The sequence below is a fragment of the Quercus lobata genome, chromosome 2 (genome assembly GCF_001633185.2).
Source record: "Quercus lobata isolate SW786 chromosome 2, ValleyOak3.0 Primary Assembly, whole genome shotgun sequence".
NCBI lineage: Eukaryota > Viridiplantae > Streptophyta > Magnoliopsida > Fagales > Fagaceae > Quercus > Quercus lobata.
In genome coordinates, this window is record NC_044905.1 from 52,897,171 (window position 1) to 52,909,575 (window position 12,405).

Genomic DNA, 12,405 nt, shown 5'->3' on the forward strand with positions numbered 1-12,405 from the left:
GAGATGCAGAAGTTTCTGGTTTGGCTCTCTTCCGACTATGTCCAATGCTTGCATTGAATGTACGCATGTTGATTGGACTTGGTTTTGAGATAGGAGATTCTTCTGCTGTTGGATAAATTCCCTTGAGCTTCAAGATCCGTGAAATGAGACTGCAGAAGGAACGCATATTCGAGACTCAGTTCGAAGAACCGTTTTGCGCAGGACATGAAAGATATGAGTACAGATGTCTATTCCCACATCAGAGATTAAATCATGAAGAAACAAAGTACGTCCGAGGTTCATATACCCAGTGCTTGATAAAGGGTACAAATTGTGAAACATCACAATTGTAAGCACTCTTAGTTTTGGAGAAAGAGAGGAAACACTGATGGATTTCCCATTGGGTGAGAACTCCAAGTCTTGACCAAGACTTTCTTTGAGAAGCTCCTCATCAGGACAGAGATCATCATAAACCGGTGAATGTCAGAAGATTGGTCGGTTGATGTGAAGAATTTCTGCCAGATATGCAGGAGAGACAGAAAAGCTCTTTTTCCGAACCCAGCACTTAAGTTCATCTCCTTCCACAATTGCGTTAGCATAAAATTCTTTTACCAAATCTTCATACGCGTCATCCAGATCAGAGAGAAGGTAATTCCAATCCTTGTGAGCAAACCATTTCGGAATGTCAGTGTCATGAAGTGAGGGCTGATCCACAGCTCTTTCTAGTAATGGTGTGGCATGTAGAAAGTAATTCTCATAAGACTGATAGGCTGCATATGATCTGAACTTGTTAGGATCGAATCTCTTTGATGAAGAGCGAGTCCCTTTTGTTTGAGGTGGGTAATCATCAACATCAATTACTGGTTCCTTCCCTTTGGAACTACCTCCTTTCACAGCAGCTTTCTTGAATGGTGACATAACTAGTCTGTATTATGAACAATGGAAATGGCAGAACACAATCCAACAGACTTTATTAGCAGTGGGTTAGTGGAAATTTAGGGATAATGAAGAAACCCTAATAGCTAGATGAAAATGGCCAGAAAATAGCAATGAGGGACACAAATGACCCAAATTGAACTACACAGTAGAGGGAGACAAAATAAAACCACACAATCAGCTGAAAAAGAACCCACATTCAACAACACATCAACAAGATACCACACAAGATCAGTTTGAAACACCACATCAATAGCAGATCAGACAAAAATAGCTAACCCTAGCTAAGCACAAGATGATGATCAAAACCAACAATATAAAATAGCTCAAAAACAGAGACAGAAGCTTCTATAAGCTAAGCATGGACAAAGAGTAAAAGATGAGCTAAAAACCCATCTCAAAATCACAATCAAATGCGAATAATCCAGAGGGAAAACCATAACAACAAGTAGAAAAGAGTTCAAGACAGAAAAACCATACCTGTTACTCGATGATTTTGAGCTGAAAAAAGTCAAACAATGGAGATCGAAAATGGAGGCACGGTGAATGGGTAAAAGCAGATGAGAAAGACAATGAACAGTCACAAAAAGATCGAGGAAAAAACAAAATGTTTAAAAATTGCTCCTGTATTTCCAAAACACGCGATTTTCGCGACTGAAACGAGTCGCCAAAAAGTCGCCAGATCAAGCCGCCAAAACACTCATGGACAAAAATTTAAAAAAAATTTCTAAGTGTTTTTCGCGACTAGAAGGTCTACCCGCGAGTGAGTCGCGAGCTGAGTCGCGAAAATCTCTGAGTAAACTGCGCGACTAGACCTTCCACTCACGAAAAAGTCGCCAAAAATGACCCGCGAAGACGCGACTTGACATACCCACGACTAAGCCGCCAAAACAGGGCAAAACTGGATTTTTGAAATTTTCAGATTTTTTCAAACAAAATACTTTCCAAAAACACCTAAAACATTCAAAAATCTTTTTGTGCTTGAATTAACAAAGATTGAGCATGTGAAAACACATTTCATCAAGTACAATCACACAAATGAATATGGCATTTCTTGAACATAAACTTGTGTGTTGTGTGTGGATATCAACAATGAGATAGTCCTTCGTCTAATGTGAAGTTTCAATGATCAATTCAACCAAAGCATACACAATTAGCACTAGATCATGTGACCCATCTCAATTATAGAAATATGTATATATGACCTCCCACATAACTTGATAACATAACTTGGAGCTTAACATTTGACTCCATTTTCAATCATAACAGTTGATCTTTTTGATCTTTTGAGACAATCATCTCTCATTGTGAGAGTGATATATGACATTTCACTTTCAAGAATAAGCCTTTGGCTTTTTGAATAAACATTCACTTTAATATAAGGTCGCTTACCCTTTTTCCTAGTCAAATACTAGAATGTGCGACAGGCTTTTGCAGCTCAATATCTCTTTTCATTTGGAGATTTACATTTGGTGAGCTCTTTTTAGCAAAAAAAATAAAGAGTGAGAAGATATATAGACACAAGTCTATGCATGTCTCAAGATCAACAAAACCATTCACTAATCATTCATGACAAGTTTGAAGATCTATTTACAACAATCACAAAGATTTCAAGATTTCTCCCACAATTATATGAGTGCATGAAAACAAGCAATGCTCGAAAATGCTCAAAGCCATTAGCACAAAGGTACAAGGCAAAACAAGTTTTAAGACAAAAACTCAACAATGTCAATCAGGCTATTTGATTTTCTAATTTTTTATGTGATTTTTGGATTTTTGACATAAAAGAAGAAAAAGATTGAACAAACTTAGAAAGAAGCAACAGTATTCACAAATGGACAAACAAACAATAAACATGTTGCATAAAGAGCTAACAAAGAAGTGTGTGCCCCAACACAAACAAACTAATCATATTATAAATATGTGAAGCACACAACACACAAGAGAGTCAAGGAATTGTACCAACACCAATGGTCTTACGGAGTGATTCAAACCGTGGACCATCGAGAGGCTTGGTGAAGATGTCCGCCTTTTGATTGTCGGTGTGTATGAACTCAAGACACACAACTCTTTCCTCTACCAAATCCCGAATGAAATGGTAACGTATCTCTATGTGTTTAGATTTTGAATGCTGGACAGGATTCTTGGAAAGATTGATGGCACTGGTGTTGTCACAGAAGACACACATCGTTTCTTGAGGAATTCCATAGTCATGAAGTAATTTCTTCATCCAAAGAAGCTGAGTGCAGCAACTTCCAGCAGCGATGTATTCTGCTTCAGCAGTAGATAGAGACACGGAATTCTGCTTCTTGCTCATCCACGAGACAAGATTGTTGCCAAGGTAGAAACAGCCACCTGAAGTACTTTTCCGATCGTCTACACTCCCAGCCCAGTCAGCATCTGAATATCCAGCAAGACAAGCATTTGAGTCTTTTGAATACCACAGACCATAGTTTGAAGTACCATTCACATATCGAATGATTCGCTTAGCTGCAGTCAGGTGAGATTCCTTCGGATTAGCTTGGTACCTGGCACAAACGCCAACACTGAAAGCAATGTCCGGTCTACTGGCTGTAAGATAGAGCAAACTCCCTATGATGCTCCTATACAATGTAGGACTTACTTCGACTCTAGACGAATCAACATTCAGTTTAGTGGATGAGCTCATGGGAGTGGAGGCATGTTTTTTGGAGTCTAGTCCAAACTTCTTGACAATGTTTCTGACATACTTCTCTTGAGATACAAATATACCCTCCTTCTGTTGTTTGACTTGAAGACCCAAGAAAAATGTGAGTTCCCCCACCATGCTCATCTCAAACTCCTTCTTCATCTCCTCAGAAAATTCAGTAGCACGATCTTCGATGGTTGCCCCAAACACTATGTCATCAACATAGACTTGTGCCACAAGGAGATAATCTTCATCATTTTTGACTAATAGAGTTCGGTCGGCATACCCTCTTTTGAAACCTCTATCTAGAAGATAATGTGTAAGACGATCGTACCAGGCTTTAGGCGCTTGTTTCAAGCCATAAAGGGCTTTCTTCAAGCTTAATACATGATCTAGAAAATGAGGATCCTCAAATCCTTTTGGTTGCTCAACAAATACTTCTTCATTTAGATATCCATTCAGAAATGCGCACTTTACATCCATTTGATAAAGTTTGAAATTGAAAGTGCACGCAATGGACATGAGGATTCGAATGGATTCGAGTCTTGTCATCGGAGCGAAAGATTCATCAAAATCTACTCCTTCTACTTGAGTGTATCCTTGAGCTACTAACCGAGACTTGTTTCGAATTATCTCTCCCTCTTCATCAGTTTTATTTTTAAAAATCCATTTTGTGCCTATAACATGAACGTTCTCAGGCCTTGGAGCAAGTTCCCACACATCATTTCTCACAAACTGATTCAGCTCTTCATGCATTGACTCAACCTAATTCTCATCTTGAAGAGCCTCTTCAACCCTTTTTGGTTCAAACTGTGCGAGATAGCAGTGATAAGTTACATGATTGGCTAGCAGAATGTTTCCTTTCCTGAGGCGAAGACCGTCATCAAGAGATCCTATGATGTTACTTTCCGGATGATTCTTGATGACTCTTGAAGATGGCCTTTTTGAAGTGGAAACTTCATCACTTCGAGAGATAGGAGGATGGACTTCCGGAGGAGTAAAAGGACTTGATATTCTAGACATCAATCTCGTTTCCATTCTTGGGTTGATGGGAGTCGATTCTGCTTCTGGTATAGGTTCTTCACCTTCTATATCCAAAGCTTCTACCTCAACATCGGGCTCTTTGGTGCTCGGCCCTTCTACATCATCAATCATTTCCACCTTAGATAAGGCATCATCAATCTTGACATTTATGGACTCCATCACAGTCTTTGTTCTCTTGTTAAACACTCTATACGCTCGACTTGTAGTAGAGTACCCAAGAAAAATACCCTCATCACTTCTCGCATCAAACTTCCCAAGATTTTCCCGATCATTTAGGATATAGCATTTACTTCCAAACACCCGGAAATACTTCACTTTAGGCTTCTTCCCATTCCATATCTCATAGGCAGTCTTCTTTGTACCAACTCGAAAGAAAATCCTATTGCCAATGTGACACGAAGTGTTGACAGCTTCTCCCCAAAATTTTTGAGGTATTTGCTTGTTAAGCAACATGACTCTTGCCATCTCCTGAATCACACGATTTTTTCTCTCTACCACTCCATTTTGTTGTGGAGTTTTTGGAGCTAAAAATTCTCTCTTAATTCCATTCTTCTCACAGAAGGACTCGAATCTTGCATTCTCAAATTCCCTCCCATGATCACTTCTAATTTTGACAATCGGAATCCCTTTTTCATTTTTTAGTTTCTTGCACAGAATCTCCAACCTCTCACATGCTTCTGATTTTTCTCTAAGGAATTCAACCCAAGTGTATCTTGAGTAGTCGTCCACAATGACCATAATGTATCTCTTCCCCCCTAGGATTTCAGTTCTGGTAGGCCCCATTAGATCAACATGAAGTAACTCCAAGCACCGAGAAGTGGCGATCACATTCACCTTGTGATGACTTGCCTTAGTTTGCTTCCCCATTTGACACGCACCACAAACGGTCTTCTTCACTTTTCCAAACATAGGAAGTCCCTCGACTGCTTCAAGTTTGGAGACTTTTGCTACTTGTTTGAAGTTGGCATGCCCAAATCTGTGATGCCACAGCTCCAACATATCCACACGAGCACTTCTACACGATAGGGGTGCCGTGGGAACTATTCCATAACAGTTATCTGTAGTCCGACTTCCCTCCAAAACCTGAATCCCCTCTTCATTGATGATCAAGCATCCCTTCTTGGAGAATTGTACCAGGAAATCATCATCACAAATTTGAGTGATGCTCAGCAAATTCGCCTTCAGCCCTTTTATGTACAGCACATCTTTCAACAGCGGCAAACCAGGTATCTCAATGGTTCCTTTGCCTAGGACTTGAGCATGACTTCCATCACCAAAGGTCACATAGTCACCAACCTTTTCTTTGATTGTCTTAAACAGTGACTTATCCCTGTCATATGGCGAGAACACCCACTGTCAAGATACCACAAACACGCATTAAACACCTTCAACGAGGTATGCACAAATAGGTTCACATGTGACAAACATTCTTGACCTTCAAACACAAACACATCATCAGTTTTCATGCTTCTTTCAGATTGATTTTTCATTTTCAGATTCTCAATCATCTCACACAACATTCTATTCTTTCTTTTATACTTCTTAATCAATGATTTAGATTCAGATATGCTACTGTGTAAGACATGATTCTGATTTTCAAGATATTCCAGCATGTAAACAAATACTCTAGCATGTTTCTTAGATTTTAACAACTCTACGAGATCATTAGTAAAACACCTTTCAGACATATGCATAGAGGCATTTTCACAAACACTTAAGCTATAATTCAGCATGGTATTTTCCATAACAACAATCACAACACAGGAGTCTAGGATCACACTTAGGTAATAAAACCACAACAAGTGTATCCACTCTGATACCAAATGAAAGTTCAAAAACGTGTATAAACACCTTTGAACGTTTAGACCCCCAAAATACAACTTAACCAATTCAAGCAATATGTCAAACAACTAGTGTGCGGAAACTTAACATATGCTATAATATGAAATTGGTTAAAAATTATCTAAGCCAAAACAAAATAAAATCCACAGCAGATAACATAAAGGCAAAGATAGAGAGGAAGGAAGATGCAAACACAAAGACAATACGCGATGTGTTATCGAAGAGGAAACTAAAGCCCTCGGCGAAAAACCTCTCCGCCGCCCTCCAAGCGGTAAACAATCCACTAGAAAATACAGTTGGGATACATGGACAGCAATAGACCCTCCAAGCCTAATCTACCCAGTGCACCTAAGCCCTCCAAGCTTCTTACTCCAACGAGGTTGCGCCGAACCTTTTTCTTTTCTAGCTTCCCGGATTCCGCTACTAGACCGTAGCATCAACCAATGAAGATTGGTTCCTTCCTAACTGCTTCCCAGAAATCCAAACAGCTGTCTCACAGTGTTGATGATGGTGAGAACCAGGTTTGGTATAATGCCTCTCAAGGATTTGACAATGGAGAGGAAGAGAGATGAGGAATTTGAAGAGACTCTAAGGTATAGATTGTGGGTGAATCAATCTTTTTTTTCTTTAGGGTTTCTCTCTCAAAATTCTCTCTGGAAGCTCTCTTTCAATCGTGGGTAAAAGGGGTATTTATACTGGAGTGGGAGAGGAATGTGAAACGTCAGGTTTTACAAAACAGGGGTGGCTCGTGGCTTGACCTCGCGGCTTGACTAAGTCGCGAGATCCAGTCGCGAGATAACCGTATGGCCAGTCCTGTTTTGTCCTGTAGTGCTCCAGCTAGCATGACTGTTCATCTTCCAGCATGCTTGGCACGTGTACTGTGTCTGGCGGCTTGCAACCGCGAGTCACCCGCGAGTCCCAGCCGCGAGTCTCTGTTTTCTTGCACACTCTTGAGCAATCTTCACTCTATCTCACTCACTACCCTTACATCAAACCCACCTAAATACAAGGTTACTAAATGCTGAATTACAAGCAAATTTGGCACAGAATAAAGCCAATTAGATGGTTGAATAAATTCAACCTTACATTTAGAATTATTTTCTAACTAAATGAATGATTATTATAATATACACATGCATAATTTTGTATATTTGTCCTTATATATAATATCTTTAATTAAGATTATCAATAAAAAACCTTTCTAATTTTTTTTATAACTCCTTATTTATTAATGAAGGAGATGATTTGAACTCAAGCAATTAAATCTTTTATAATACTTGCATATTATTGTTACTTGCATATGCGTAAGTTGCAACTAAAAAAAAACCACAATCTATTAGTTCTACTAAGGTGAGTTTGGTTCAGCTTTTTCAAACAGTTCTTTTGGAAAAAGTGGAAGTTTTAAAAAGTAAAATATGAAACTGAGTTTTTTTTTTTTAAAGTAGCATGTTTGGTAAAAACTATCAAAAAATGCTTTTTGACAAAGTTGAGTGTTTGGCTAATACTTATAAAAGTGGCGGTTTGATTTGTAAATTACCAAAAAAGACAAGATATATATGTTTTAATTACCTCTCTTTATGCAAGTTATGGACACAATATTTTTTCAAAAATTTCACAATAAAGTCTGCATGACAAGTTGTTAATGGTAGGGAAAAATATAATGTCACTAATAGGTCCAGATGAGAATTAATAACAACTTACTGTGTAAACTTTATAACAAGTTGTTCACTCTCTTTTCTGCGTAAATTATTTTCTGTTCACTATTTAAAAACTGTTCACTGTTCTCTCATAAAACACCTAGTGAAATCGTGATTTCTAAATTTAAAAGCCAAATTTGAATGCTTTTTCATGTTTGAATTTCACAATAATTGAATCTCTTTTTCTCTGCATTGATAAAATATGTTTCTACATTAATAAAATTTCCTCTCTGCACATCATGTTTACTGTATATTCGAATCTTCTTACTGCATTCATAAAATCTGTTTTCTGCATAAACTATTTCTAGTATTCTGCATAAAATTATTTTCTGTTTAGCATTATTTAAAAAACTGTTTACTCTCTTTTTTGCATAAATTATTTAATAATGTGTTAAAGCTAACAAAATAACAAATACCTGAATATAAAACAGCTTCCTAGAGGGTAGTTGTCAATAATGATCATTCACCAGAATGTTATTGATATTACTCTGTTTATTCAAAATCAAGAACCCAAACAAAGAATTTTCATTTTGTAGTTTATATAAAGGCATAAATCATTAGAATGAACAAATAAATGTGAATCATATCTAGAATGAAATTTGTATGTAAAGGGAAAAGAGAACGAAACACAAAACAAGATAATCACCTAAGCCATGGACTCGTTGTATTTGTTCCTAAGGTTCTGAACCAATTCAAATTCACATCAACATTGACTACCACAGTTACATAATTTCTTGATTCAGGACAGTCATTGCATCTTTAATGGCTTGGGTAGAACCACCGAAGATGGCATCCATGACAGATTACTATTCACCAGCACGCGTGAATAGCTTCCAGACAAATCAAGACAGTCCAGACAGATGTTCAAAAGTTACTACTGTTTAATAGCATGCGTAAAAAGAGATCTGATAGATTCCCGAGATCTGAAAGATTCCCAGACAGATGCAGACAGACTATTACTCATTAGTACTAATTTCCATACCACCGACAAATTAACTTAAGTTAAATTTACCTACTCAGGTTACTTTACCATGGTTCATTTCACCTATAAAAGAGACGGACTACGAAGATAGAAGAAAAGTTTCTAAGTTTCTAAGCTTTTAAGTTCCAAGTTTTAGAAAGCCTTTTGTAATAGCCTTCCTTAATATGCCAATATACACGTACGAGAGTCTTGGAAGTGTCGGGCACATCATGGTCGGCAAACCTCCAAAACTAAGTACAGGGAAATCGTGTTTTCTAAATTTAAAAGCCAAATCTAAATGCTTTTTCATGTTTGAATTTCACAATAATCGAATCTATTTTTCTGTATTGATAAAATCTGTTTCTACATTAATATAATATGCTCTCTGCACATCATGTTTACTGCATATTCAAATCTGCTTACTGCATTCATAAAATCTATTTTCTGCATTAATTAAAACTATTTATTGTTTTCTCATAAAAATTGTTCACTATTTTCTACATAAACTGTTTCCAGGATTTTGCATAAAATTGATCATCATGGCTACTCTTATACCACTACTCAGCAAGAGCACAAAGGTGTACAGAAAAAAGTTTGTTTTATTATATATGCTTTAAATTTTAAAGATGATTTTATTATAAAACATTGTAAAAGGACTTTACAAAAGGACATTGACAGAAAGGCTTTGGAATTATATCTTTTTAGCACCAGTGCATTTATTGAAGCATCTGGTTGTCAACTCCCTGGCAAGGAGGTTGGAGATTCAAGCTCCATAAAGACAGAATCACAATCTCCTAAAAGCTATCTTATGGGAACAAGCTTTTCAAAACTCCACCCTAAGATTCAGCAAAAAACGAGACTTGCCACGAGACGGCAAAAGATCGTGTTCCTATTTATCTTCCTATTTCATACTGCGTTCTATGTAGTAATTATGGAGTAGTCCATGAGCATGAGCAGTATGAGGATAACTCTGATCCGCTAGGTTATGATAACTACGCGTATACAGATTGAAAGACAGACAGATATGCCAAGACAGAATGCTCTCCCGCAGTGATAGATCACTATTCACTGGCGACAGATCACTATTCACCAGCATGCGTGAATAGCTTCCAGACAAATCAAGACAGTCCAGACAGATACAGACAGGTGTTCAAAAGTTACTACTGTTTACTAGCATGCGTAAAAAGAGATCTGATAGATTCCCGAGATCTGAAAGATTCCCAGACAGACGCAGACAGACTACTACTCATCAGTACTAATTTCCATACCACTTGAGTTAAATTTACCTACTTTACCATGGTTCATTTCACCTATAAAAGAGACGGACTACAAAGACAGAAGACAAGTTTCTAAGATTCTAAGCATTTAAGTTCCAAGTTTTAGAAAGCCTTTTGTAATAGCCTTCCCTCTCCCTCAAAAAGACTTTTGTACTCTCTCCCCCTCAAAAAGATTTTATGAATGCAGTAAGCAGATTTGAATATGCAGTAAACATGATGTGCAGAGAGCAAATTATATTAATGTAGAAACAGATTTTATCAATGCAGAAAAATAGATTCGATTATTGTGAAATTCAAACAAGAAAAAGCATTCAGATTTGGCGTTTAAATTTAGAAAACATGATTTCACTAGGTGTTTTATGAGAAAACAATGAACAATGAACAATTTATGCAATGAACATAGAATAATTTATGCAAAAAAGAGAGTGAACAATTTTTTAAATAATGCTGAATAGAAAATAATTTTATGCAAAATCCTAGAAATAGTTTATGTAGAAAACAGTGAACAATTTTTATGAGAAAACAATGAATAGTTTTAATTAATGCAGAAAAAAAATTTATGAATGTAGTAAGCAGATTTGAATAGATGTATAGATGTACAAATATTCTGGACTTGTTGAGAAATTTGATTTCGTTGAAAGTACAAAATCGTGAAAATTCATTTAGTTATTGTGTACATTAGATGTACAGATCATTCGAATTTGTAAAAAACAAAATTTAGATGTACAGATCATTCGAATTTGATTTCGTTGATTGTATAAAATCTTGAAAGTACAAAATAAAATTGTGTAAATTAGATGTACAGATAGTCTGAATTTGTTGAAAAGTTTGAATTCGTTAAATGTACAAAATCGTGAAAATTAAATGGAAAACTGTGTACTAATGTATTGATCATCTGAATTTGTTGAAAAATTTGAAATCGTTGAATGAAGAAAATCGTGTAAGCTCAATGGAAAACCAAAGAACGTACCAAATTGTTGAGCAGCACATGCAGCATTACGAACATCAGTGTAGTAATGGTGGACAGCTCACCCCCAAAATTGATGCATAAACTTTACAGGGATGCTCTGCATCCTTGAAAACGGTGCATTACAAAGAGTTGCATATCTGTGTATTCACGTGGCAAGTCCTTACTTTAGGAGCCATATGGTTTTTTTGTGAAAGAGTGGTTGGTCTGTGTGGTTTGGATGAGTCTGTATGTATTGAATTTATTAATTTTTGCTACAAGTAATGTACAATAAATCTAATTTGGGTGATAAGTGTTATGTGTTTAACATTTCAAATTACACAAATATTGGAAACATCAACATATCTAACTGGAGGCATTTCACTTCCTAAGGTGTTTCCTACATTACAAAGTAGAGGACATTGTCCAACCAAAGCACAAGAATCATATGTAGCAATAAAGAATAGCAGGGAAAAAAATGACACAATGATTTCATATAAACTTAGTCAAAACTAATGAACAGTTAATCTTTAGATTTGTAAAAGTTGAATGTACATAATCATCAGTTGTCTTATATATAGTTAGAAAATAATTCTAAAATTATGTAATAATAACTCATTTAGTTATAATTTCTCAAAAAATATATAAAGAAAATTTAGGATTAAAGCCATGCAACGCATGGAACTTTGACTAGTATCTTTTATAAATTTAAGCATTATAAAACATTTCATCCACACTTTAAGGGTATCATTTGATTCATGTTGACGACCCGACCCGACTCGAATAATATTGTGTGGTTTTTAATGGGATATTTTTGGAGGCTTAGTCCATGGAGCGGAGGCTTGGGCCGACAGGCCCAAGCCGAAGCGCTCATGGACAAATTTTATGAGAAAACAATGAAAAGTTTTACTTAATGTAGAAATTAAATTCATATTTTGAAATTAAAATCTCTATATTTTACAATGCTTCTATTTAAATAAATAAAAACATAAAAAAAAAAAGCTACTTATTTTTATGTTTATGTTTATTTGTCAATAATCCCAACAACCAAAAAA